Below are 27,768 nucleotides of genomic sequence, written 5' to 3' on the forward strand. Positions count from 1 at the left end.
TAGTGATATTTTTCTTTCCTGTTTTATAAAATTTTTAATGTCATAAATGACAATTTTCAAAACTATTATTTATTCCTTCTACACATATTTTTCAGTGCTCACTGCATTCTTAGGTGGAACTACTAACTAGCAGGATGCAATAAAAAAAACAAAAAACCTAAAACAAAGCTGGCTCACAGTCCCTAGAAAACGGATTCTGTGGGAATTACTCAGAAAGGAAAACAATGGCAGATGTAAGAAAGACAAGTAAGTGTTCTCCACCACTCCAAGTTCACCTCTGGGTGCTCTGACAATTGTCTCCACGGTGGTACTTCAAGCCACACTGCCCAGGGCCTCATAACTGGGCCCCCAAACATAAGCTGTAGGGCACATGACAAAGAGCCAATAAGCCCCACACACAAAGGTCCTCAAGATAAAAAGGTATTGAGAAAGCAGGGAAGCCCGATAATTTATCTTCTTCAAATACTGGCCAGGCAGCAACTTTGTCTAGAATCTGCTGCAGCAGCCATTGTGCTGGCTAGCAGGGATCAAAATAACCTTGGGGGTGTTCCACCTCCCCTCGCTATCAAACATGTGCAGTTCATTCACCCTTACTCAGCCTTTCCTTTCCTTGGTAAAAAGCTTTACACAGAAGATGCACTAAGTCAGCCCTTACCATCTTAGTAACTTTTTCATGGCACCCCAAGCCAAGAGAAATGCCTGAGTTCCCTTTATGAAGTAATTGGTTATAAACAGTTTAATAACTATGTTGACCTAGCAACTTAGCAACATTTGAAAATATAATAAAAAACAAGTACAAGAAAAATGAACATTTTTATTTCATTCTTAAATCACTGCCACTGCTTACTAGAAAGATTTGGGTGCCTGTGGGGCCCTGCACAGCCTTTCACACCGTAGGATTATATTAGACGTCACCATCCTCATTTCTTTTTCCACATTGATTTTCACCACATTCTTGCCTGTTATCACAGTAACCCGCCAAACTCCCAGCTCTGCAAAACTAAGGTATCATCAAAAGAAATACAGTGCAATCTAATACTAAAACTTGAACCGCTTAGAGCTAATAGTTTCCATAGTATTCAACAGCTGTCCATTTCCTTTGAAATTTTAAAATATTCTGTAGCTGGCACCCCTGTGAGTTGGCAGCAGTGTCCCAGAGCACCTAGGCACATATTTTGGGAATGATGTTTTTAAGCCCTTGGCTTTTGTGAAGCCCAATGATAAAAAGGCTCCCTAATGAGAAATGCAGATCCCTGCTGGGCCTAGCCTAGGTGTGGTATGACACACACAGGCTATTTACCCTCTGCAGTCCTGCACTTCGGTCACAGAATGAGGGGGCTAGGTTAGATCATCTCCAAAGATCTCTTCCATTCTAAAATAATAAGAATGAATGTTAGAGGAAGGAGCTCATTCTTACTGGTTTCAGAGGAAAAGGAGAAAGGGCGAGAGCAGCAAGGACAAGAACAAATATTTATTTTCCAGAAAGAAATGGCAAACTACAAAGGTCTGGGTACAACCCTGAGGTAGGTACAACCCTGAAGATTCGAGCAGGAGGTGTTACTGAAGTACTGGGTGAGACGGCCACTGTACCTGCACCAAGATAACCTTATGCAGGGTAACTCAGGGTAACAGGGCTGCCCGCCCTGCTCTTGCCATGCGCTCTTTCTCCTCTTGTTGAAACTCCTTAACAAGTGGTTTACATTATGAAGTGACTGGACAGTGTTATGGTATAGAGTCTGTGACATCGACCCAAATTACCTCTCCTAACTGGAGGTCCAATTTACCATGTGAGCCTAAAAAGCACCAGAGTAAACAACAGAGCTAACCAGTCACAGACACTGAAACACAAATATTGTACAGCTGTAAAGAGGTGACATTTCTCTTGATTTTTAAAGTATGTTACCATAGATTTTGTATTTTTATTTAAAGTTGTATATAAGTTTTTATTCTAATTTGATGGGGGATTTTTTCTTTTGAAATTAGTTTTAGAAAGATGATTTAGAACAAAAAATGTTTTTGCAAGACACAGTACCCTATAAGCAAAAGAAAACACATTGATCTCTGTTGTTATTTACTAGCTCTTCTCACTGCTCAGCATTACATCAAATATTTCTTTCTCTCTCATTTTATTTTCTGACTCTAGAAGATAAATTCCCTGAGGATAGGGGCCTTGTTTGGTTTACCAAGGAGTGCCCAGGGTCCGGCACAAATTAGATGCTCATTGCATCTTGGTTGAAGAAACAAATGAAAACAATAAGGAGTGTCAGGGAATGAACGAGGACAAGCCTTAGTACTACGGAAGTGGCCGTGGAGCCAGGTCATATACACATATGAGGAAGAGTGGGTGGGCGACAAGTTCTGAAATAAGTTAAGTGGGAAGTGCGGTCTCCAGTCTCAAGGAACCAGCAGGCAGGAAGCTATGTCCCAGGACTAATCAACATTACTTGTCAGGATACCACAATTTCTCCAGGGCAGGAGAGGGGTGCTCAAAGGGAAGATGCTTGGCAGCCTGGGAAATAATGAGGTACCCTACAGAGGTCACGGTATTCTGGAAGCTTTCTGGTGGCAAACTGAAAAAGAGAAGTATACCTTAGCCAGACTATAAGTTAAATGAAAAAAAAATTTTTACCTTCTCTTTGCACTTCCCTATATCCTTGCTCACCAGGGTGGTTGGACAGTGACTGCCTGGCAACGCTGATGCTAGATCATCTCTTTCCCTGTCTGTGACCCAGACATTACCCTCATGACCTGAACCTGGTAGTCCTCTAAATCTCAACACTATTCCAGTGAACTCACATGGAGTTTTCCTCTTGAAATAGAAGCAGAGTCAGCAGCCCTGGACACCCATCCTGGCTAGCCAGTCCATCAGCACCTCATTGCATTCTCTGCACGGGTCCCCACCTGCGCTGCCTGTCACTGGGAGCAGGGCTGCCTGCCGTTGGGTGGCACCCACATTCCACCTTCACTAAGGCTGGCAGAAATATCGACTCCCATGTTTGCTTTAAAAAATTATAAACTACCAATGCATGTTTACTGCAAAAAAAAACTTTTAAGAGAATAAGCAAAAAGATAATTCAGCTCACTCCTATCACCCAGAGATAAGCCCTATTAACATGCTGGGGTACTTGTTCCAGATGTTTTTCTGCACATTCATATCCTATAAACATAGATGTATCACATATATATTATTTGTATAAAAGCAGTATATTATACATCCTGCTTTGTCTTTTTTACTAAAAACTATAGCAATTTTAAATACACACTCTGTTGAACATATTTGTAAGTATATTTAAAATATGCAACTAATTTTAAATGCTATGCATACTCTGAGGAAATCTCTACTTTATTTTAGTTAACTCTTGTACATATTTCCATTACACAATAAAAATAACTGAATGACTAGAAAAGTAACATCTTTACAAATTTAGAAATCACAGAAACAAAATTAAAATAACCTATAAAACCACCACCTAAAAATGATCAACATATTTTATGTATTTCCTTAAAAAGCTTTTGCATAACACACACCAGGATTGGGTTTTTTCTCAACATTCGTTTATGTGACAAATTTTATGAAAATATTTCAAAAGAAGAGTTTGCTTCATTTTTTCCTCAATCATGTCAGGATATTTGGGGTTTAGAAGACTTTGATGTATATAATTAAGCTGCTTAACTAATTTGCAGGAGTTGGCATTGATCAGGAACATAATCTCTATAATGGCCCAATAAATAGCAGTACACTTATTTTGGGCTTCTGTGAGTAAACAAAATTTCTGTTCCCCAAAAACTTGTCATTTGCTTCAAAGGAGACTTTTTTTATTTTCTGCTGAGGCACAGTTTTCTGCTGCAGGTTGAGCTATTCATTGTTCAGAGTCACTGTCTAACTTCTAATAAGGCACCCAATAGCCCTCTAAATATTGTCCACTTTATAGGATTTTCAACTGTTAGCTGAATGCTGGATGAAACTCATGAATTTTAAGAAATAATTGGGATGCTATAATTTGGTTCTTTCTTCTAAAACGAACATTGCAGAGTTCAACAGAATGATAGCACCAGGAAATACACGTACATTGCCCTCCCCTCCAAAAAGCAAAAATCAAATTACCATGGCCAGAAAGAGGATTGATGTTACCTCTGGTTTAACTCATGCAAGACACCAGCACTTGTGGTTTTAGGTTACAGCAGCATGCCTGGGAATGATATAGCCCACACATGTGCCCACCGTGACTTAGATGTTCATGGAGGAAACCCTGAGGTATTGCTGATCATGTATTGTTTCACACACACAAGAAATTAAAGCAGTCTCATTTCCATAGGATCTATAGGTTTTCGGAAATGAATCAAAGAGAGAGAGAGAGAAGATCAAAGGTTCTTTACCAAAGATAGAAGGTAAAAAACTGTTCATTTTCTCAATGGAAGGGAAATTTTCTACTTAGTTCCATGCCATTCAACTGATTTAATTCTATTTAACATTTACCAAAAATGTTATGTCACATGCAGATCATGAAAAGAGCTGCGGGAGTTGCTCCTTGTGCTCATGCACCTCAGAGTTAAGGCAGAGCTGTTCTGGGCCAGCAGCAGCCTGCCATTCCTGGTTAGAGGATTTTTAATTGTGAATTCAACTTCTTCAGCAGGTCTGTTCAAGTTTCTATTTCTTCAGTGGGTTTGTTTTATTCAGTTTGTCTGTCAAGCATACAAGGTGTATATGTCTGTGAACAGTGGCTGTATATCTTTTTCTTGTCTTACAGTATTTTTTTAATGGCAGGAGGGTATTCCAGTATACACTATTTCATTATGGCCAGAACCAAAAGTCTTTCATGGAATCCTTTCTCATAGTGTACTTAAAAATCAAATTGGCTATTGAGAAGAACAAATGAAAACAAAGGAGGGGGGAGAAAGGCCCCCCCTGTGGTAAACTATGTGTGGATACCTTGTCCACATATAGAACACATCAGAGAGTACAGCTAAAGAACTCTGTTTTAAATAGATAACTTCTCTTATTTTCAATCCAGTGAAAGGGACTACAATCCAAACCTCCATAGTTTTCAGTATAAAGAAATTTATGGGAAAAGTGAAGCTAGGAAGACCATGACACAACACACAAATTGCTCTCATGCAGCAATACAAAACCATTTCCTCTACCTTCCCCTGCATGGCGGACACCCCAACTGCTGTCTACGCATTATAAAAACCTTTCTGTGACTGTTAAATTCTCTACTGTTTACTATAACTTTCACAGAGCACTATACTAGATGAGATGAGGTGAAACAGGAAACATGGTCCTTGTCTTTTCAATACCTGGTGTTTAATCAACTTGATATCCACATGAGACAAACATGAATCTTGACCCCTACCTCACATCTTGCATGAAAACCAATATCCGATGAACCATAGACCTAAAAGGAAGAATAATAAACCTTCTACAGAAAAGCATCTTTATGACCTTCAGACAGGCAAAGGTGTTTTAAAAAGAACACAGAGGCCTAACTTTAAAGGAAAAAAGCTGAAATTGGACAAAACTATTCAAAGGACACCACTACATATAAAAAAGTAAGACTTACAGGGAAAAATAATAGTTGTAACTCAAAATTTAGACAAAGGACTAGTACCCAGAATATATGAAGAACTCAAACAAGAAAAACAATCCAGTTTTCTTACAATGGGCAAGAAAAATTTGGGGCAAAAATTTTGATTGGGCACTCACAAGACAAGATCTCTGATAAGCATATAAAAGCCAACAACCACCAGAGATGTGCACATGAAAATCACAAATTGATACCACTAGACATCTGCCACATGGCTAAAAGTTTTAAAAACCAACAGAAAGTATTAGCAAGGAAGTGGGACAACTAGAATATGCATAAACCAGAAACATTATGAAGAACTTTCGGTGACATCTGAACACACATATACTCTGTGACCCAGTAATTCCACCAAAAGACAGGTACAATGATGTTCATAGCACCTTTCATCATAATAGTCAATGTTCATCAACAGTAAAATAGAAATAAAATACTATTCACAAAAAAATAAAATTTTACTGCTATAGTGTGTAATGGACAGTCCACAAGCTTTGAGAACAGATGATCTTGAACTTGAATTCCAGTCCTACTATTTACCATGTAATACTACATACGTAGATATGAGTACTTAACCTTATTTAGTCTGCTTTCTGCATCTGAAAACTAGGGTCATATTACCTCTGTTACAATATTATTCTAAGGATTAGATATAATGTGTATATAACACAAAGTACTGTGACTGATAGGCACTCAATAAACAGTAAGACTAAAATTTAGGAGATATAACTTACATTACTCAGGATCAATTATGAATCCCTTTTATACATAAATTCCCCTCTTGTAAAATAAAGATAATGTTCCCCTGACCTGCCAAATAAATCTGTAGTATTTCTGAGTTGCCAACTCAGTCATCAGTGAAATTATAGAGGAGCTGGGTCATGGCCTTTTATTCTTCAGCTACTTTATGAACCCCATATGCAATTGCAGCTGTCAGCTCTCACGCCAGAAGATCAAATGAATTGGAAAGATTAAACAAATGGACAGGAGAAATGCCAAAATGTATGTAACTGCTGGAGGAGAGTCTCACTGGTTTAGTTATAGAGTCGGTCCTCAGAACACTGTGTGCACTGTGCACACATTCGGAGGAGCAGCACATGCAGCTTGGGATGCCTGAAATACAAAAGAAAGAAAGGGGAGGGGCACAAAAACCCTAATACAACTGCAGTTTTCAGCCTACTTCTGCATCTCCTTTAGTGTTATATATATTCTTATTTGTCATTAGAGAATAAAACATACAGGTCCTATAATAAATCCCACTTCAACTTATTTTTTAAAGATTTTTATTTATTTTATGTTTAATACAGAGAAGAGAAGAAGGGAGGGAGAAAGAGGGAAAGAAACATCAATGTGTGGTTGCTTCTCGTGTGCCCCCTCTTCTGGAAACATGGCATGCAATGCAGGCATGTGCTCTGACTGGGAATCGAACTGGAGACCCTTTGGTTCACAGGCCAGCACTCAATCCACTCAGCCACACCAGCCAGGGCCCACTTCAACTTCTTATCAATGTAAATATACATATTGAATAGGAACCAGATCCTAAATTTTGAAGTTACAATAAAAATTAGGAGAAAAGGGACTCACCAAGGGAAGGAGAGAGATAAGACACCCCCCCGAAGATGAGATGGAAGGTCCAGATAAAACTAGCACTGAGGAAGCAGGATTTGCAGCCAAGATCGAGATGTAGGTAGACTCATTTTGCATCCTCACACAACCAAAAGCAGGATAACAACCAATCTAAAAACAAAAACAAAAAAAAAACAACAACCAGAACTGCTGGAAAATCGAACTGTATGGAAGTTGGACAACCAAAGATTTACAGAAGAAACATTGATCCAGATGGGCAGATAAAAATTGGGAGGGACAACTGGGGAGCAAGCGATCCCAGCCCAGGCCAGATGCACAGCCTAGGGTTCCAGCCACGGGAGAAGAAAGCCTCATAATCTCTGGCTGTAAAGCAGTGAGGGTTGATGCTGCAAAAGAAACTGCTGGCTTCTCAGGAGAGAACGTTTAAAGGGCCTACAGGGCTCTAGAACGCCAGCAAACATACCCACTCTGGGAATTAGCACCAGGGCAGCAACTAGAAGGGTGCCAGACACTTAGAGGAAGTAGGGAAAGTGACTGGGAGTGCAGCAAGAGCCAGACAACTGGCATTGTTGCCTACTCTGACCTCTCCCCCACATACAGCACCACAAAGTGGCAGAGTGGGCTGCCCTGCCCTGGTGAATACCTAAGGCTCTGCCCCTTACAACACAAAGGTATACCAAGCATGGGAATCAAACCAGCTCTACCTGATACACAGAAACACAGGGAAGCTGCTAAAATGAAGGGACAGAGAGATAAGGCTTGAATGAAGATAAGGATCAAAACTCCAGAAAATGAACTAAGCAACAGAGGAAGAGCCAGCCTATCAATGCAGAGTTCAAGGCACTGGTGGTCAGGATGCTCAGAGAAATGATGAGAACAGCCACAAAATAAAGGAAGAAGAGAAGGCTATGCAAAGTGAAATAAAAATATACAGGGAACCAACAGTGACGGGAAGGAAGTTGTGATTAAAATCAATGACTTGGACAACTGTACTTGAACAACAACAACAAAAAATGTGAAGAAAAAAAAGAAAAAGAAATAAGTTCCATAAATGAGAAGGATATACTCTATAATAGTTAAACCTTTAACATATGTATCTTTTTGTGAAGACAAAACTCTAATTTCCAACATTAATTTTAAAAATTAAAACGTTTCCTCAAAAAAAGAGGATGAAACAAACCGTCAACCAGAACAGAAAAAAATAAACAAGAATTCAAAAACAAAAAACAGAACAAGAAAAAAAGAACAAGGAGAGGCTTAGGAACCTCTGGGACACTTTAAACATACCAACATCTGAATCAGAGGAGCCAGAATAATGAAAGAAAACTTCATTAATTTGGTGAAAGAAATAGACATAAAAGTCCAGGAAGCACAGAGAGTCCCAAACAAAATGGAGGCAAAGAGGACCACACCAAGACACATCATAATTAATATGCCAAAGGTTAAAGATAAAAAGAGAATCTTAAAAGCAGCAAGAGAAAAGAAGAGTTACCTCCAAAGGAGTTCCCATAAGACTATCAGCTGATTTCTCAAAAGAAACCTAGCAGGCAAGAAGGGGCTGGAAAGAAGTATTCAAAGTCATGAAAGGCAAGGACCTACCACCTAGGCTATTCTATCCAGCAAAGCTATCATTTAGAATAAAACGGCAGATAAAAGTGCTTCCCAGACCAGGTAAAGCTGAAGGAGTTCAGTATCACCAAGGCCTTGTTATATGAAATGTTGAAGGGCTTATCCAAGAAAAAGAAGATCTAAGGAAAAGAAGAAAGAAGAAGATTTATGAACTGTAAAATGACAGCAAATTTACAACTATCAACAACAGAATCTAAAAAAAAACAAAACATAACAACCAGCCCTGGCTGGTGTAGCTCAGTGGATTGAGCACAGATTGGGAACCAAAGAGTCGCCAGTTCAATTCCCAGTCAGGGCACATGACTGGGTTGCAGGTCAGGTCCCTGGTGAGGGCCACATGAGAGACAACCACACATTGATATTTCTCTCCCTCTATCCCCTGCCTCTCCTCTCTCTAAAAATAAATAAAATAAAATCTTTAAAAATAAAAAATAAAATAAAACAAATTGGGCAAGCAACTAAAACAGGAGCAGAGTCACAGGGATGAAGATCACATGGAGGGTTGTCAGTGGGTAGGGGGAAGGGGCAGAATGGGGGAACAGTTACTGGGAATAAGAAGCATAGTTGGTGAGTATAGAATAGACAGGGGGTGTTGGGAATAGCATGAGAAGTGGAAAAACCAGAGAACACATAGGTACGACACATGAACTAATGGGGGGATTGCTGGAGGGAAGAGGGTACTCAGCAGAGGGGGGCAAAGGGGCCAAAAATGGGATAACTGTAATAGCATAATCAATAAAATATACTAATTTAAAAAATTAGGGGAAAAGATTATTTTTAAGTGTAACACATTTTCAATAAAATTTTACTATTTACAAAGAAAAGTCAGGATATTGACTTGTGTTACCATGTAAACCAGCAAGGGGAAGATAGAGGCAGGGCAAAGAAAAAAAATAAATCCCCTGGCATCTTGAAATCAAAATTTTTTAAAGATTATTTATTTATTTATTTATTTTTAAAGGGGGAAGGAAAGGGAGAGAGAGAGAGAGAGAGAGAGAGAGAGACATCAATGTGTGGTTGCTGGGGGCCATGGCCTGCAGCCCAAGTGTGTGCCCTGTCTGGGAATCGAACCTGTGATGCTTTGGTTCACAGCCAGAGCTCAATTGACTGAGATACGCCAGCCAGGGCAAAATCAAATTTTATGACCCAAATAATTACTGAAGAATAAAGCTCCAAACTTCCATATTTTGATTACCCTCACTATTTTTCCTCCATTTAAGCTTATCTTCATGCCTTATAAATAGTAGATGTAACTCCAAAGTACTCCTAAACTCAGTTCCATTCATTCCACCAGCAAGGTCAGTACTCCAGCCTGGAGCAAGTCTGTAACACAGGCACTCCATACACTGGGAGTGAGGAACAACAAGCTTTATCTTTCTTCTGTGACTGAATTACCAGGAGAGTCTCAGGCCATTTCTAACCTAGTGAAACAAAGGAATACTTTGGTCAAAGCCTTGTGGATGTCTTTTGCAGGCACCAGTATTTTCACAGGCCATGCTGGATTTACCTTGTACCCATGGATCCAGTGTTCTGCTCACATGAGGCTTTTGCCAGAGAAGGACCTTCCTTGGTTAGGGAAGTCCTTTTGCAATTTTCCTCAGTGATCTCTTTATTTACAAAAGTTCTATGGATCCCACTCCAGTTTGTCTCTATGAATGAAATAATGTAATTCACATTTTAAAAAGCTAGTACATAGGCCGTCTGCTACATAGAAGTAAGTTTAAAAAGGCGGGGGGTGGTGAGATCCATGAGTTTAAACAACATGGCACCCAACAGGTTTATTTAAAATTCTTATTCAATAATTGTCCTTAAAATTCTAAGGTCAGGCTATTAATCTCTTAAATCAGGAATAAAGTACAACAGGATTTTACCTCCAAGGCACCTTACAAGATAGTTTTTTAAAAAATGGGACAATGCTTCAATCACTGAGCAACCTGGCTACGGCCCTTTCCAGAACTGTTGAAAAGAATCCACATATTAATGGTTTGGGTGTTAGATACCACCTCATAATTGGTGTTGGTGCATATTATGCTGTAAAACTGCTTCAGAAACAATACAGCACCATCTACTTAAACCTTATGTTTAAGTAGATGGGCACTAATTAAGAATACAACTCTGAAATACCTAAGAATGACTGAAAACAAGATGGAAAATAAAGGTGGAAATTTTTTGTGGCCGTGCTACAAGTTGATCCATCCTCAGAGACGAATCTGGGTGACTGTGATCTGGGAATGCAAAGTGTGGTAGCACTTGCTACAGTCCTAACTCAAACCTAATCACCGACAGGAATAAACCTGAGCCAGCCTACACTGTATGGTGAACAGGAAGAGTCAGTCTGCAGTTTATCTGGGCCACAGGTTAAAAGGAAATCACTGCCTTGTTGAACTACACGTGAGCCAGCACGATATAAGAAAATGAGGTCTAAGACAGTTACACGATGCACTGTATCTGAACAAAAACTTGACTACATTGATCTCAGCTGAAATAAAATAAGTTATGATGGAATGCTGTTTTGGATGATGTCCTGAAAAGCACTATTACCCTGGAAGTAATAGATCTTTCTTTAAAGAGAAGAAAATATGCAAGAGCAAAGAATCTTAGTGAAACTCTTGCTTCACACAATAGGAGTCTCAGAGCATTGTCCTCAGTCAGTAACAACACAGAGGGACAAAGACTTGTTGCACTTTCTCAACCAGTGAAAACAAATCCCACACTATCATGTGCAGCATATTCAGACTTCACTCAAATGGGCCTTCGAAAGCCACACAGCACAGATGTGGAGCCATCTGTGGTAGATGGACGTATGTATCTTGCAGAGTCTCCAATGGCTGTAAAAAGACCGGTAGGTCAATGCCTCTGAAAAACAAGTGCTAAAGTAATTTCCACACATTGGTCTTACTACATTCAGAGATTAATATTTCATTGCCTATTACATTTCTTTCACAAATTAGAACAAGTTGTTTTTTTCAATGTGTAAAAGATGTATTAAATTTTGTATAACTATCCATTAAAAATGAATAAAATAAAATGGTAGTATTCTCAGTTATTTATAATCCAAAATCTTTAAATTTTAAATATCTAGCAATAGAGGACATGTTAACTAAAATAACATACTGCTTTGTAACAGAATATCATACATCTATTAAATTTTTAGTAACATGAAATAATTTAATGTATGTGGGAGAAGGAAAGCATGATTTTTAAAAACATTTCATATACACTATAACCACAACTTTGCAAACCAACAGATACAAAGAGAAAAACACATCAAAACATTGCCAGTAGTCATATCTGGATGTTTAGTTTCTTTCTCCTTGCTACTCAACAAAAATTTGATTTAAAATGTTTTTCTGAACAAAGACATTCACCTAAAATGGTTTTTCAGTTAAATTTAAAACACCACAAAACATTAAAGGCACAATGATAAAAGAATCTTGCCAACTAGACTTCATGTTCTAATAAATCACATGTAACTTCAAGAAATCATTTTGGATTGCCAGTGTACCTTGCTGGGATTTTATTCCCGAATAATTGGTGACCAAGAGAATATTATGTGCACAAATAAGTTCTAAGAAATGGGCTGGAGTATAGCTCATATATTAGAAACAGAAGAAAGAAAGCGAAACAGAAATTAGAAGTAAGGGGAGAGAGGCTGTGATAACAAGTCTCACGTAAGAAAGGTCGACAGTGATGGTACTTGAAACATAGCTCACTTTCCCCACTGTCAGGGAGCAGTGCCACCACCTCAAGTAACTGTACGTGAACCATGAGACTAAGAAAAATTACAGCTTTGTACTAAAATCACAACCTAAAACCATTCTAAGCAACAGACATCATAATTTTGTAATAATAAAACAAATTGCTTATCATTTAGTAGTAAACAAACTGGCAAACACCAGTTACTTCATCTACTCATCACATACGTTGTATACTCAAAAGTTTCAAATGTTTTTAACCTGAGAGATTTAAGAAATGGCAATGGCAAAAATAGCAGTACTCACAGCCCCCCATAGAGGATTCTTTTCAAACAATATCCAGCAGTGCCTTTCACTCTTCTGATTAATCATTATTTCCTGTTTGTGGAGGAATTATCTGGATATATGACTTGTGAGTAAAATCTATAGGCATTCTGTATTTAGATGTCAGACACTCACACGACGTCTGTTAGACATGGTAAAGAACTAACTAGTAGGAAGTGCACAGCTAGGTTTCATAACTTTATTTCTAGCAGTGATGGAGCCTCAAAGAACTACGCAAACAATGCATTTCAAAATCCCTTGAAGGTATTTCAAAATGCAGTGAGAAAGCACTGGGAATAGTGTGGTGGGACGGGGAAGCATGAGGCCAACTACATGTGACTGTATGGTAGCTGCGGCCTTCAGATGCATAACACACCGCCTTCAAAACTTACTGTTAAAGGATCCTAGGATTTTTTCTCTCATGGTGAATAGATAAGCCTACGAAATACTGAATAATGGACTTCTGGTCAAGACAGAGGCAGAGGCAGCAACGCTTCACCGCCTCACTCAACCACAAAAAGAATTACAACTAAGTCTCAAAACAAATAACACCTAGAACCATCAGAAAATCGAACTGTATGGAATTCCAACACTGAGGATTTAAAGAGGCCACATTCATCCAGATGGGTAGGAGGAGTGGACACGTGTAGCTAGGCAAGTCAGCAGTGGGGCGGAACAGGCAAGGGTGGTCATTCATTCAGGTGTGGTGGATAAAAATCAGGAGGGATACCTTGGGAGTGAGGGATCCCAGCCCCAGAAAAGACCATATAATCCAGGGTTCCAGCACCAGAAAGATAAATCCCCATAACTTCTGGCTGTAAAAACCAGAAGAAACTGCTGGGTTTTCAGGAAATTCCACTTAAAAGACCCACACAGTCTTAGAATGTACGCAAACCCACCACTCTGGGACTCAGCACCAGGGCTATAGCTGGAAGGGTGCCAGTTGCATACTGGCAGTAGGTGAAGTGACTGGAAATGGGGCAAGTGCTGGGCAAACCTCCAGAAGCCATGCAGTGGCACAGTCCCCCTCCAAGTCCTTCCCCCCACAGCGCCAAAAAGCAGTGAAGCAGGTTGCACCACACTGGTGGTTAGCTAAGTTCCACCCCACACAGTTTGCAGGTGACTTTTCTACAATAGGCCACACTACTAAGACAGGGAGTCAAAGCAGTTCTACCTGATACACAGAAACAAACACAGGGAGACTGCCAAATCAAAGAGACAAAGAAATATGCCCCAAATGAAAGAATAGAACAAAACCCCAGAAAAAGAACTAAATGAAACGGAGATAGCCAACCTATGACATGCAAAGTTCAAAACACTGGTGATCAGGATGCTCAAAGAACTCATTGAGTACAGCAAAAATATAAAGGAAGAAATGAAGGTTACACTAAGTCAAATAAAGAAAACTCTATTGGGAACCAACAGTGAAGGGAAGGAAGCTGGTATACAGATCAACAATTTGGTACATAAGAAGAAATAAACACTCAACTAGAAGAGAATGAAGAAACAAGAATTCAAAAAAGATGAGGACAGTATAAGAGGACTCTAGGACATCTTCAAATGTCCCAACATCCAAATCATAGGGATACCAGAAGGAGAAGAGGAAGAGTACAAGATTGAAAACTTATTTGAAAAAACAATGGTACAAAACTTTCTTAATTTGGTGAAGGAAATAGACACACAACTCCAGGAAGCATGGAGAATCCCAAACAAGATGGACCCAAAAAGGACCACACCAAGACCCATCATAATTAAAATGCCAAAGGATAAAGATAAAGAGAGAATCTTATAAGCAGCAAGACAAGAGCAGAGAGTTACCAACAAAGGAGTTCCCATAAGACTGTCAGGTGATTTCTCAAAAGAAACCTTACAGGCAAGAAGACACTAGTAGAAGTATTCAAAGTGATGAAAAGCAAGGACCTGCAACCTAGATTACTCTATTCAGCAAAGCTATCATTTAGAGTAGAAAGATAAATAAAGTGCTTCCCAGACAAGATAAAGCTAAAGGAGTTCATCATCACCAAGCTATTTTTACATGAAATGTTGAAGGGACTTATATAAGAAAAAGAAGAAGATCAAAACTATGAACATTAAACAGGCAATGAATTCACAGCTATCAACAACTGAATCTAAAAAGAAAAGAAAAGAAAAGGAAAGGAAAGGGAAGGGAAGGGAAGGGAAGGGGAGGGGAGGGAAGGGAAGGGAAGGGAGGGGAAGGGAGGGGAAGGGGAAGGGGAAGGGAAGGGAAGGGAAGGGAAGGGAAGGGAAGGGAAGGGAAGGGAAGGGAAGGGAAGGGAAGGGAAGGGAAGGGAAGGGAAGGGAAGGAAAAACTAAGCAACTAGAATAAGAACAGAATCATAGGTATGGAGATCATTTGGAAGGTTATCAGCTGGGGAGGGGAAGGAAGAGAATGAGGTGAAAGGTGCAGGGATTAAGAAGCATAATTGGTAGGTACAAAATAGACAGGGGGATGTTAAGAGCAGTATAGGAAATAGAGTAGCAAAAGAACTTATAAGCATGACCCATGGACATGAACTAAGGGAAGTATTGCAGGAGAGAAGGGGGGTACCAGGCAGTGGGGGCGTGGGGGTAAAATTGGGACAACTGTAATAGCACAATCAATAAAATACACTTAAAAAAGAAAGTTTAAAAAAGAAATACTTAATAATGAAATTGTTTAAGCTCTTGATCTCTCCCAAAGCAAACAGTCTTCCATTTCCTTCCCAGGTCCCCTAGCCATTCCAAATAACTCCTTCACAAAAACATATCAGGATTTTAAAGGAGGAAAGGCACCAACAAGCAAATTTCTCATTCTTACCATGTTTATAAGAGAAAGATCACTGGTTAAACACAATGCTTTAGTTAATATATCATATAACATAGATTTCTCAAAACACCTAATGGTTTATCATTATATGAACTGAATGAATGTTTACATAATAATTCAAATTTTCATTTCCCTTTTATGTGATACATAGATGTTATCAAAAAATCAAACTATAATACCTGGACTCAGTTCAACTTAGCAATATCACCTCATCCACTCACTGAGTTTCTAAAAGAATAACAAACTGAAAACATACTACCTTAAAGTAGTTGAGGAAATTTTGATTGGTAAAATTTTAAAAAATATTTAATGTAGCTTGTGAGCCAACAAGTGGAAGCATAGAAGAAACTACTTGGGGAAATACACACTTAAATCACAAAGTCTTAGAAATTTAGAAATCCTCCCATCGTATGGGTAAAAAAACTGAGGCCAAGAGTGTTAAGGTAAGATAGATATGGCTATGTTGATATTAATGAGACTATCTATATACATCTCAGATCTTCTGACAGGTTTTTTTCAGTACTATTTCCATGGCATTACATTTCTTTTTCTTCTTTTTTCCTTTTCTTTCTTTGCAGTTTTATAACTTTATTCAGCAATCAGCACTTAGTTTTTATCCACCTTAACTAGATTTTTTGAAAGGGGTGACAAGGTACATAGGTGACCAATATATAGAGCTTGTTTGGTGAATCTTCATCCTCATTACTTTTCTGGACAAGCGCACCCGGATGTGGTGTGGGACATTCCTTACTCCTTTGACCAAGACAGTTTTGTTGAGCCCAGTGTCAATGCATATATCTGAAGTTCCCATCTCCTTTATGGAAAATTTCCAGATGTCTTTGAGTGCCCGAGGGGCACACTTCCTGAAACCCACTCTATGAATGTGCTTGTGAATGTCGACGGTGTATCCCTGGTCACTCCCTCACTGACGGCAGAGTGGCCCTTCTCGCCACCCTTCTTTGCAGGAACAATTATGCCAGGTCCAGGTTGGAAAGAAAGGACATCATGTTTCTGAATTAGCTCTTTTTTAAATATGCAGTCATTCAGCATACTTTAACGGGGTGGTGATTTTGAAAGCAAGTAACCTACCTGCAATAATCACTTGCTATCAATGAATGTCACTGTAAGCTTTGAAAACTAATCTCTATGAAGTGAAAGGTGTAGTAAGAAAACATGGCATGTTCCTGTACTCTGGTGGTATCCAACTGAGGGCTAATGCTTCCCAGATTTCACTCATCCAAGCCACCACACCCAGACCGCATCAGCTGAGGACTGGGTTGTCCTCTGCAGACGCAGAGTAGGTTTTAGACAGGAAGTGTTGGTATATGCACTCAGGCATGAGTGATGAAGTCAAATGAGGATGTCAGCACTTTTGGTTCCCTCTCTATCTCAGAGGAGTACAGCAGGAAACTTCGAACTGACCACACGCCAGTGAGCTATTCCCTAAAACTAAAACTATCCCGCTCTACCGCAGTGCACCAGGGCTGGCAGGGTCCTCCTGAATATGCAGGCTGTGGCTCCTGACCTCTTTTGTCAGGGTTTTAGCAGTTGAGTAGGCAAAGAAAAAGAAAACCCATATGGAATAGTTTCTGAGGATTTGACACCGCACATTGTAGATTTTTATATATATTTACAAGTAAACAAACCTTTTCACTGTTCATTCAGATATCATGAGGATATAGCCGTAGAAACATGCTGTAAGGATTGCACGAAAATAAAATTTCTCTTGTAAATATGTGCTTTTTTTAGTTTGCTTCTTATATTTCAGTTTGCTAGCTTTATAAAAATGGACTTATTTGCCTTGGCTTTAAATCAAGCAATTTTGATCAATTTAGTCACATACACATGCTTAGTTAAATTTGAGAATAGCTTTAGGAACTGTGATATCAACCAACTTGCTAAAATTAGTTACCCCCCCCCAAAAAAAAAGTATGTGGCTAAACATAAACCTTAAAGAGAGTAAACAAAGCTTTCATTCTGTTCCCAACACTACCATCGCTTTATTTCATGCCTCAATAAAATTAGCATTATTACTTGTTATTATAGCTGTATCCTTACAGTGTACCCTTCTCACAGCAACCCTAACAAATGGTGTAATTAGCTCCATTTAAACAGATGATGAAACGAAGAAGTAAAGTTAAATAATTTTCCCAGAGAGTAAATGACAGAGTTGTAATTCAAACCCTGGACTGTTTAACTTCAAAACTGGATCTTTAAAATGGAAAATGCCAGTTTATTCTCCCAAAGTTTTCTCAAAATTATTAACCTGGGATGGAATAAGAAGAACATTTACCCTATATCTGTTTTCTTGTTTGTAACCCTCCAATTCAAAGCCTTTTAAAACCTGTAAACTTCCCCTTTCTACGTCTTATGACTCTTTTCATAACTAAATTACTCAAAAGTTTGTATTTAATCTACTTGTAAGCAAATAGTTTTACATATAACCTAAAAAGTAGAATCATTTTAGGATAACTTAGAGTTTACCTGAGCAATAGTTGGTTTATCTTAATTTGCTTATTGGTTATGAGAATGAGAAGAGTAAATTTGTCACTTCCTCAAGGTCACTTTGAGCCAGAAATAGAATTCTGGTTTAAGGCCTGGTTGCTAAACCACATTTCCTCTGCGATGGTAAACTACCATTGGTAAGCTGGTCACTAAGAAACAGAAAATAAGTAGAAAAATTACAGGATATTTAAAATATTGTTCCTGCTGCTTTCTCTTTGCCATATTGTACATCAGCCTATTTTGCCATTTCCTCTTTTGTGGGTTCTATATTGCAGTGATGGGAAGAAACTGCAATAGCCTTAGCAGATAAGGGGGAAAAAACAACTTTATTCCTATTTCAAACATGAAAGAAATGTTTCATTTTCTTCTGTAATGAAAATATGGGATATAGCCTCACCCTGACTGGTGTGACTCCACTGGCTGGACATTGTCCCACTAAGCAAAAGTTTGCCAGTTCAATTCCCATCAGGGCACATGTCTAGGTTGCAAGTTTAATCCTGGGGACAGGATGTGATCCATGTTTCTCTCATACTGATGTTTCTCTCCCTCTCTTTCTTCCTCCCTTCCCCTCTAAATACATAAATAAAATATAGGATATAGTCTCAAAAATTAAAATCCTTTTTAAAAATTGTCTTGTTAAACCCATTTCTTCTATTTAAATTTTATTGGTATAAACTATCATTTGATTTATAAATTTAAGGCATTTCACTGAGAAATGTATAGGTACCTGCACATATGGCACTTGACATGGTAGAGGGGTTTGTCTAAAGCAGCACTACAATTTTTTGAACGGTATTTTCAGTTTTATTACAAACATGTGCACACAACAAAGACTGTCAGAAGTCATTTCTTGGCTCTACTTGCACTCAGTACTTGCTCTTGAGCAGCTTTCTTTGCTACTACCATCTCAACAAATTCATTATCGTTTCCTGCAGTCCTTCTTTGTCCTGCCAGTGTAAAGCGCTTCTGTGAGTTTTCCCAGATCTTTCAGGCACACCTACTGGTACATTTTCAAAGCCTGTTCCAAAAGCTTCTGTTCTTCCCTTGTCCAAGGAGTGAAATCTATGTGCATGGGCATGCAAGTCGTTCTGAAGGTGCTGCATTGTCTGCTTGAGGCACCACTCCCTGTTCTTTTAAAAATGTATCAAAAGCCTTTTTGTTTACATCATTTTCTCAAAGTGGCTTGAGTGCTTGAAGACTCTTTGCTTTGGTGATAACATCTTTGGCAGTTCTAAGAATGTATATTCATGCAATGAGCAATAACTTTTCATCTTGAATTTGTTGCAGCAGGGAAGAGGTTTGCAACTTTAATTAATAACTGCAGATCAAATATGACCAATTTCCATCTCCACCAGTTGATCTCTTAGATGCTTGTCACATGTGTGCCTCAGCTTCCTCTTTCACTTTTCTAACTTTCACACGTCTTTCTATTTTTCCAGAGCATCTCTTCCTACTTTCTTTGTAAATGATGTGTTTCATTCGAACACTGTGAACTTGCTAGTGCAAGGTGATCACAAAGTTTTTTCCACTTCTATCATTTTAACCCACTCTACCTCATTGTGAGAAAAGTGATTCCAAATTTTGAATAAGTTTTGAAGTTTTTGCCTTTCCTTTCTAATGGCTTTTTTTCTGGATATCTTTTTTCTTCTTTACCAATAATTCTTGTTATCTAACTTCCTCTTCTTTCTCTTTAGCTAATGGAGCAGTTTCTAATTGAGCTTGTCTTTATTTTCTTTAGCTTCTTGCTCCTTCCACTGTGCTTCTGCTTTGGCTTTCTTTTCTGCTCCTTTCTTGGCCTTTTCTTGCTCCTTAAATTTTTTGGGGGGAGGGGGGTCCACAGCTATATGTATTATCACATATACGAACATATGTTCTTATACTGTTCATTTCTTTTTTTCTTTGTGCCCTTGTTGCTCTGATTTACTTTTTTTTTTAAGAGAGGGGCTATCTCTTCTTGTCTCTCTCTCTCTTTTTTTAACTTTCTTTTAATTTTATTTATTTATTTTATTTTTAGAGAGGGAAGGGAGGGAGAAAAAGAGAGAGAGAGAAACATCAATGTGTGGTTGCTGGGGACCGTGGCCTGCAACCCAGGCATGTGCCCTGTCTGGGAATCGAACCTGCAATACTTTGGTTTGCAGCCCACACTCAATCCACTGAGCTACGCCAGGCAGGGCTTTTTTTCTTTTTTAAAAAAGTTAATCTTCATTATATTTTTTCCTTTACCATTTAGTCGCCTTATACCCCCAAACCCTCAGCAATCACCACACTATTTTGTACGTCTATGTGTTCTGCTTTTCAATCTTTCTCCTCTCATCACCACACTTTGCCTTTTCTTTTCCTTCTTCACCTACATGACAAAATTCTTCCCTTGAAAAAAATAATGAAAAAAAGCTTCCTAAATTTGGTGAAGAAAATAGGCATGTAAGTCTAGGAAGCACAGAGAGTCCCAAACAAAATGGATACAAAGTGGTCCACTCCAAGACTCATCATAATTAAAATACCAAAGGTTAAAGATAAAGACAGAATCCTAAAAACAGCAAGAGAAAAGCCGTTAGTTACCTTCAGGGGAGTTCTCATAAGACTCTCAGCTGATTTCTCAAATGAAACTTTGCAGGCTAGAAGGGATGTGCAAGAAACATTTAAAGTCATGAAAAGCAGGGACCTACAGCCAAGATTGCTCTACCCAGCAAAGCTATCATTTAGAATGGAAGGGCAGATAAAGAGCTTCCCAGACAAGAAAAAACTAAAGGAGTTTATCATCACCAAAACATTATTATAGGAAATGCTAAAGGGACTTATTTAAGAAAAGAAGATTGAAATTACAAATAATAAAATGGCAGAAAACACATATCTATCAACAACTGAATCTAGAAAACAAACTAAGCAAACAAGAGGAATAGAGACAGAATCATGGATATGGAGAGCATTTTGATGGTTGCCAGATGGGTAGGGTATAGGGGATTGGGTAAAGAGGTGAGTGGATTTAAGACATACAAAAAGGTAGTCACAGAATAGCCATGGGGATGTAGAGTACAGTATAGGAAATGGAGTAGCCAAAAAACTTATACACATGACCCATGGATATGAACAATGGTGTGAAGATTGCCTGAGGGAGTGGGAGTGCTGGGGGGGAGAGGGGGCAAAGGGGGAAAAATCAGAACAACTGTAATAGCATAACCAATAAAATATAATTATAAAAAAAAGAAAACAATTCTTTTCAAGAATCAAAATTATACCAGAAAGAATAAAATGTATCTATATCTTCAAATGAACTATTCATGTTATCAAGTCTGGGACATTTTAAGCCCTGGCTGGCGTAGCTCAGTGGATGGAGCTCGGGCTGGGAACCAAAGTGTCCCAGGTTCGATTCCCAGCCAGGGTACATGCCTGGGTTGCAGGCCATAACCCCCAGCAACCGCACATTGATGTTTCTCTCTCTCTCTCTCTCTCTCTCTCTCTCTCTCTCTCTCTCTCTCTCTCTCTCCCCCTCCCTTCCCTCTCTGAAAATAAATAAATAAAATCTTTAAAAAAATAATAATAATAAAAAAAAAAGTCTGGGACATTTTAAAAATTTGACCATCTGGAATTCATTTCTAACATGGGGATAAATACTTCAAAGAAACTGTCCTTTGCTTTACTTTTAGAAGGAACTGAGTTATTACAAGTACTTTGATCTGCCTCTGTGCACCCAGTACTTGGACATGGCCAAGTCTAAGTGCTGTATAATGATCTTGGTTCTTCCAGTCCTGGGATCAAGTGTTTTTAGCAAGGAAAATTCTTCTAACTACAATTCTTCATCTTCTGATTCCTGATAACTCTACCTTATCCTCTAGTTTCTGAAAAGAGGCAGTAGCATTTGTTTCTCTTCGTAACAAAACCTTCAAACTCTCTTCCCATAGGTGCAACTTGACAGAATGTTGAGGCTGTGGTTGAAAGAGTTAAGGGACTTCACTGCACTGCATGGAATAAATGAGAGGCCAGAACAGGGGAGATAGTGGTTCACTGGGCATCTGCAACACTGGGCAGGTGCAGTGTGAAGACCAGGGCCAGCCCCATGGGCACAGCGGTTTTTGTTCAGAAAGGGTACTTAATTCCCTTCAGGTCTAGTAGCTTTGCCAACTACCCTTCTGCAGTGATGGAAATGCTCTATATTTATGCTATATAATAAGGTAGACACATGACCACTTGAGACACGGCTTGTGTGACCAAGTAACAGAAATTGTGCTTTGATTAAATTTAAAAACACCCTGTGGCTAGTGGACAGCACAGGACTAAAGCCTGGGTATATCTTTTATTTTAAAAACTTTACCCTGGTTGGCGTAGCTCAGTGGCTTGAGTGTGGGCTGCGAACCAAAGCATCGCAGGTTCTATTCCCAGTCAGGGCACATGCCTGGGCTGCAGGCCACGGACCCCAGCAACCGCACATCGATGTTTCTCTCTATCTCTTTCTCCCTCCCTTCCCTCTCTAAAAATAATAAAATCTTAAAAAATAAAAAAACAAACAAAAAAATTTTTTATTTTAGCCCTGGTTGGTGTGGCTAAGTGGATTGAGTGGTGGCCTTTGAACCAAAGGGTGGTGGGTTCAATTTCCAGTCTAGTGTACAAGCCTGGGTTGCAGGCCAGGTGTCCAGTGGGGCATGGAAGAGGCAGCCACATATTGATGTTTCTCTCCCTTTTTCCTTCCCTTCCTCTCTAAAAATAAATCAATACAGTCTTTTTTAAAAATACAATGAAATAAAAACTTTTTATTTTAAAACAGACTCATAGGCCCTTGCTGGTGTGACTCAGTTCTTTGTCGTTTCGTATACCAAAGGGTTATGTATTCATCCTGGATGGGAAACATATGGGAGGCAACCAATAGATGTTTCTCTCTCTTCTTTCCTCTCTCTCTAATATCAATAAACATATTTTTAAAATTAAAAATATAAATAAAAATGAACTCATATTAAGTTTCCAAAATAGTAGGGAGGTCCATTTTCCCCTGATTTTGTCATACTATATAACTATAGTACAATATCAAAACCAGGAAACTGCCACGGGCAGAAGTTGTGCTTATGTTTATGCCTTTTTTTTCCACTTATACAGATCTGTGTAACAACTACCACAATCAAGATCCTCAACAATTCCATCAGCACGAAAATCCCCTTGTGCTAGCCCTTTATAGTCATACCAACCACCCTTCTCCCCACTGTCCTAGCCTCTGGCAGCCCCTAACCTATTCTCTATCAGTTGTCATCTACAGAATGCCATAGAAATGGAATCAGATAACATGTGACTTTTTTAGATTGGCTTTTTTCCACTCACCATAATGCCCTTGAGATCCATTAAAGTTCTTGTATGCATCAATAGGGTGGTTTCTTTTATAGCTATGTGGAATTCTGTAGTGCAGGTGTACCACAAAAGTTTAGTCATTATGTTAAAGATTAGCTTGTTCCCAGCTTTTGGTTTTTACAAATAAAATTCCCATAACCATTCTTGCACAAGTTTTAGGTGGATTTATTTCTCTGGGATAAAGGCTCAGAAGAGCAAATGCTAGACTGTGTGATGAATGTCCACATGCACTTATTTTCCCTTCTCATCAGAATATCCTTTCTGGTCAAGTGTGTCTTCATGTCATTTGCCCATTTTCTAATTAGGTTGTTTGCATTTTTAACGGCTGAATTTTGAGAGCTCTTTAATATTCTAGATAGAGTAGTTTGTCAAATAGAAGGTATCCCCATATTTGCTCCAGTTTACAGCTTGTCTTTTCACCTTTTTAACACTCTCACAAAGCAGAAGTTTTAACTTTTGATAAATTCCTATGTATCATTTTTTTTCTTTAATGGTTCATGCTTTTGGTGTCATGGCTAAGAACTTTTTGCTAAGCATTAAGTCCTCAAGATTTCTCTTGTTTTCTTTTGAAAGTGTTACAGTTTTATGGTTCGCACTTAAACTGATAACCCATTTTGAGTTAATTTATGTATTTTATGTAATTTAAGGTTTCAGTTGAGGCTCATTTTCAATTTGTCTATAGTTATTTGATCACTGTAGCACCATTTATTGAAAAGACAAACTGTATTACTTTTGCACCTGTCAGGAATCAGTTGGCTGTACTTGCGCGGAGCTACTTGTTGGTTCCCTGTTCTATCACATGCCTCTATTTGTATACCCCTCTGGCAATACCATAGTCCTGCTTACTGTTGCCACATAATGTCTTAAAACTGGGTAGTGCGATTCTCCCCACATTATTCTTCTTTCTCAAAACTGTTTTAGCTATTCCAGTTATTTTGCCTTTCCATGTAAATTTTAGAATAATCTTAAACTATTCCTGCAAAACTCTTGCTAGAATTTTGATAGGAATTGTGTTAAGTCTATTTATCAGTTTGGGAGAACTGCTGTTTTTATTATATTGACAGTCTTCTAATTCATGAACACAGTAAGTATACTGCTCCATTTATTTAGATTTTTTATTACTTTCATCATTAATTTGTAGTTTTCATGGGCATGCCTTTTAAAAGCAATCCAAATAATAAACTAGAAATAGCTTATAAATACTACAAAAATAAAAGGTGATAGTCTAAACAAATTTTGAAACTCAAAATTATTTAAATTAACTAAAGTTAAAAATCAAGAGTAACTCAAACCCAAATATGTCCTTTTGGGTCAAACAGGCGGAGTTATCACAAAGGAGGGCTTTACATCATCTACAAAGAAATGAAAGGGCTCCACAGGTAATTTTGCAATTAAAACAGTAAACAGAACACATTGGAGATATAAATGAGAATAGAGCAAGTATCTTTCAATTATATGCAGTAATGTTTTCCACTCTTCTTTGGATTATTACTTTTATTCCATATATCAAAACTGTGTATTACATGTGTAATAATAGTACAAGATGAGGGCTCTAAATTCTATAGTTTCAAAGGTTCCTACAAGTCCTACATTATATTACTTTATAAATGATATTTTTAAAGAGTAAGTGGTAGAAAATAATGTGTTATAAATTTTGCTGTTTAGATATCTACAGAAGTAAGGTTCAAGTGGAAAAATAATTCTGCTGAATAGTAAAGGTACTACTTGCTATGGGGGAAAGTGGGATATGAGAAAATCCAAGGAATTAAAACTATTCAGTACAGAAATGAGAATTCTGTGAAAATACCTAGAAGGTACTCAGGAGGTTATGTACCTACCAAGGGGAATAAAGGACAAATTTTAAATATGCCCAAGAATACATTTTTAACAATTGGAGCTCCAAATAGTGAGAATGCAGTGGGTTGTACAAACCCTGAAATAAGGAAGGTCCTATTAATGATTAGTGAAGTACAACTGTGAAGGCCTGAGAGGACCAAAATAACTCACAGATCCTCCCAACATTCTACAAGTGCATAATCCAAGCCTTCAGAAAACTATGCCCAGCTTTCAAAACTGACTGAGAAAGAAGAATTATGAAGACTAGAGACTGAGGTGCAAGCAACAGTGACCACTTTCTGTTCAACTCTGAGTCCCCCAGAATGCTTAATTGGTTCACACACAGTAATTCCTTGGTAGATTGATGAGCATGAACCTCAGATATCCCAAAATAAATAGAATTACAACTTGTAGAGAGAGAAAGGAAGATAATTTCTGAAAACCAAGAGTGTGGAAATCATTTCCTAAACTATTGGTAATGATATCATTCCAGGGAAGTTTGACAGTGGATGGAGAGAATTAAGAAGAAGATAGAAAGATTTCTCATACAGAATGAAACACATGTATCATAATCATCTCATCCCAGCTACCCATAATCTTATTCCTAAATATATCTCACCAAAAGACTTGGTAGATTATGAGTAGAATAAAGAAGAAAAACATGAGAGATCCAAGATGACAGTGAAGTAGGTTGAAACTACACTAACCTCCTCCCAGAACCAAACTGGAATTACAACTAAAGTATAGAAAAATCATCCAGAGTAACCAACTAAGGCCAGCTGGAGAGAAGCTTTATAACCAAGGAACTTCCAGAAGAAACCTCATCACCACATCAAGACTGGTAGGAAGTGTGGAGGCGTGAGAAATCTGTCTGGATTCCACGGTCAGCAGCTGACATTGCAGAGGGATATTTCAGCAGCCAGGGGGTCTCTCCTGAGAAGTGTGGGGTCTAAATCCAGCCAGGCTACCCATCCTGGGGCACCAGAATTGGGAAAGGCACCCATGTAACATCTGGCTGGGAGAAGCAGCAGGGTTTCTCTGCCAGGGAGAGACGGCTAGAAGACACAGACACTCTCTTAAAGGGCCAACATACAAAATTTCATTTGCAGCCACTTATCTTGGGCTTTGTCAAAGGGAGCACAGAGCAGATGAGAGCTGTGTGAGGAGACTCTGGGGCTGGTGGCTCAGGGGAGAAAGTTGAAGGGTCAGCCACCAGGATCCCTGTGATCAGTGAATCACCATACTGCAGAAGCCATCTTTCTCAGGCACAGCAACCCCCCACCATGCAACATCAGCCTGGGAGAAGCAACTACCCCACCCTGCTGAGCTTAAGCCCTGATGAGGAGTATAATGGAAGCTCTTTCAATAGTAAGCCTCAGAGACAGCCAGCAGGCAGAGCCAAATATCTAGGAGCTTTGAGACTTTAGCTGACACAGCCCTGGGCCTTGTGCTGGTAAAATCAGGCTTTAGTGTGAAGCGTGGCTCTTTTTTGCATGCACCCTGGCCCAGCACAGGGAGCCACAAGATGTGGATTGCTACTAGATCCAAACAGGTTGCCCACGACCCATCACAAGCAGTGACTGATGTAGCCAGGAATTAGAGTCTGCAGATCTACCTAATACATAGAAACAAACACAAAGAGGCAGCCAAACCTGGGAGACAAAGAAACAGGCTCCAAATGAAAGAAAAAGAGAATTTTCCAGAAGAAGAGCAAAATGAAATGGAGCAGGCAATTTGACAGATATAAAGTAATGATTATAAGGATGCTCAATGGCATAAAAAGACACAGTAACCATAAAATAGGAATGGTCAGAAATAAAGAATGTAATAGCTGAAATAAGAATACACTGGAAGGAATACACAGGTTAGATGAAGCAGAGGATCAAACAAGCAATTTGGAAGACACAGTAGAAAAACACACCCAAGTAGAGCAAGAACAACAAAAAGAATTAGTAAAAAATGAAGATAGTTTAAGGGACCTTTTGGACAACATGAAGCATAACAACACCCACAACATGGAGATATCGGAAGAAGAGAGAGAGCGCAAGTGGTATAACCTATTTGAAGAAACAATGACCAAAGCTTCCCTAACCTGGTGAAGGAAAAAGACACACGAGTCCAGGAAGTAGAGTGAGTCCCAAACAAGATGGACCCAAAGAAGCCCACATCAAGATACATTACAATTAAAATGGAAAGTTTAAAGACAAAGAGAGAATCATAAAATCTGCGAGAGAAAAGCAGTTAGTTAACTAAATGGGAGCTTCCATAAGACTGTCATCTGATTTCTCAACAGAAACATTTCAGGACAGAAGGAACTGGCCTGAAATACTCAAACTGATGAAAAGCAAGGACCTACAACCAAGGCTACTTTACCCAGCAAGTCTACCATTTAAAATAGAAGGAAATAAAGAGCTTCCCAGACAAGAAAAAGCTAAAGGAGTTTGTTACCACCAAA

At 38.7% G+C, this 27,768-nt stretch overlaps 1 protein-coding gene and 2 pseudogenes across 3 annotated transcripts in view; 1 reads left to right on the top strand and 2 right to left on the bottom strand.

Annotated features, from left to right (window-relative positions):
* FGD4 (FYVE, RhoGEF and PH domain containing 4) overlaps window positions 1–27,768 on the bottom strand; it is a 214,072-nt gene that overhangs the window by 123,080 nt on the left and 63,224 nt on the right. The window lies entirely within an intron of this gene.
* LOC123812521 lies at window positions 10,709–11,655 on the top strand (annotated as a pseudogene).
* Window positions 18,990–27,768, bottom strand: part of LOC123812522 — a 34,514-nt pseudogene continuing 25,735 nt past the window's right edge.

The sequence above is a fragment of the Phyllostomus hastatus genome, unplaced genomic scaffold, assembly GCF_019186645.2.
Source record: "Phyllostomus hastatus isolate PE091 unplaced genomic scaffold, TTU_PhHast_1.1 phas_scaffold_93, whole genome shotgun sequence".
NCBI classification, from domain to species: Eukaryota; Metazoa; Chordata; class Mammalia; order Chiroptera; family Phyllostomidae; genus Phyllostomus; species Phyllostomus hastatus.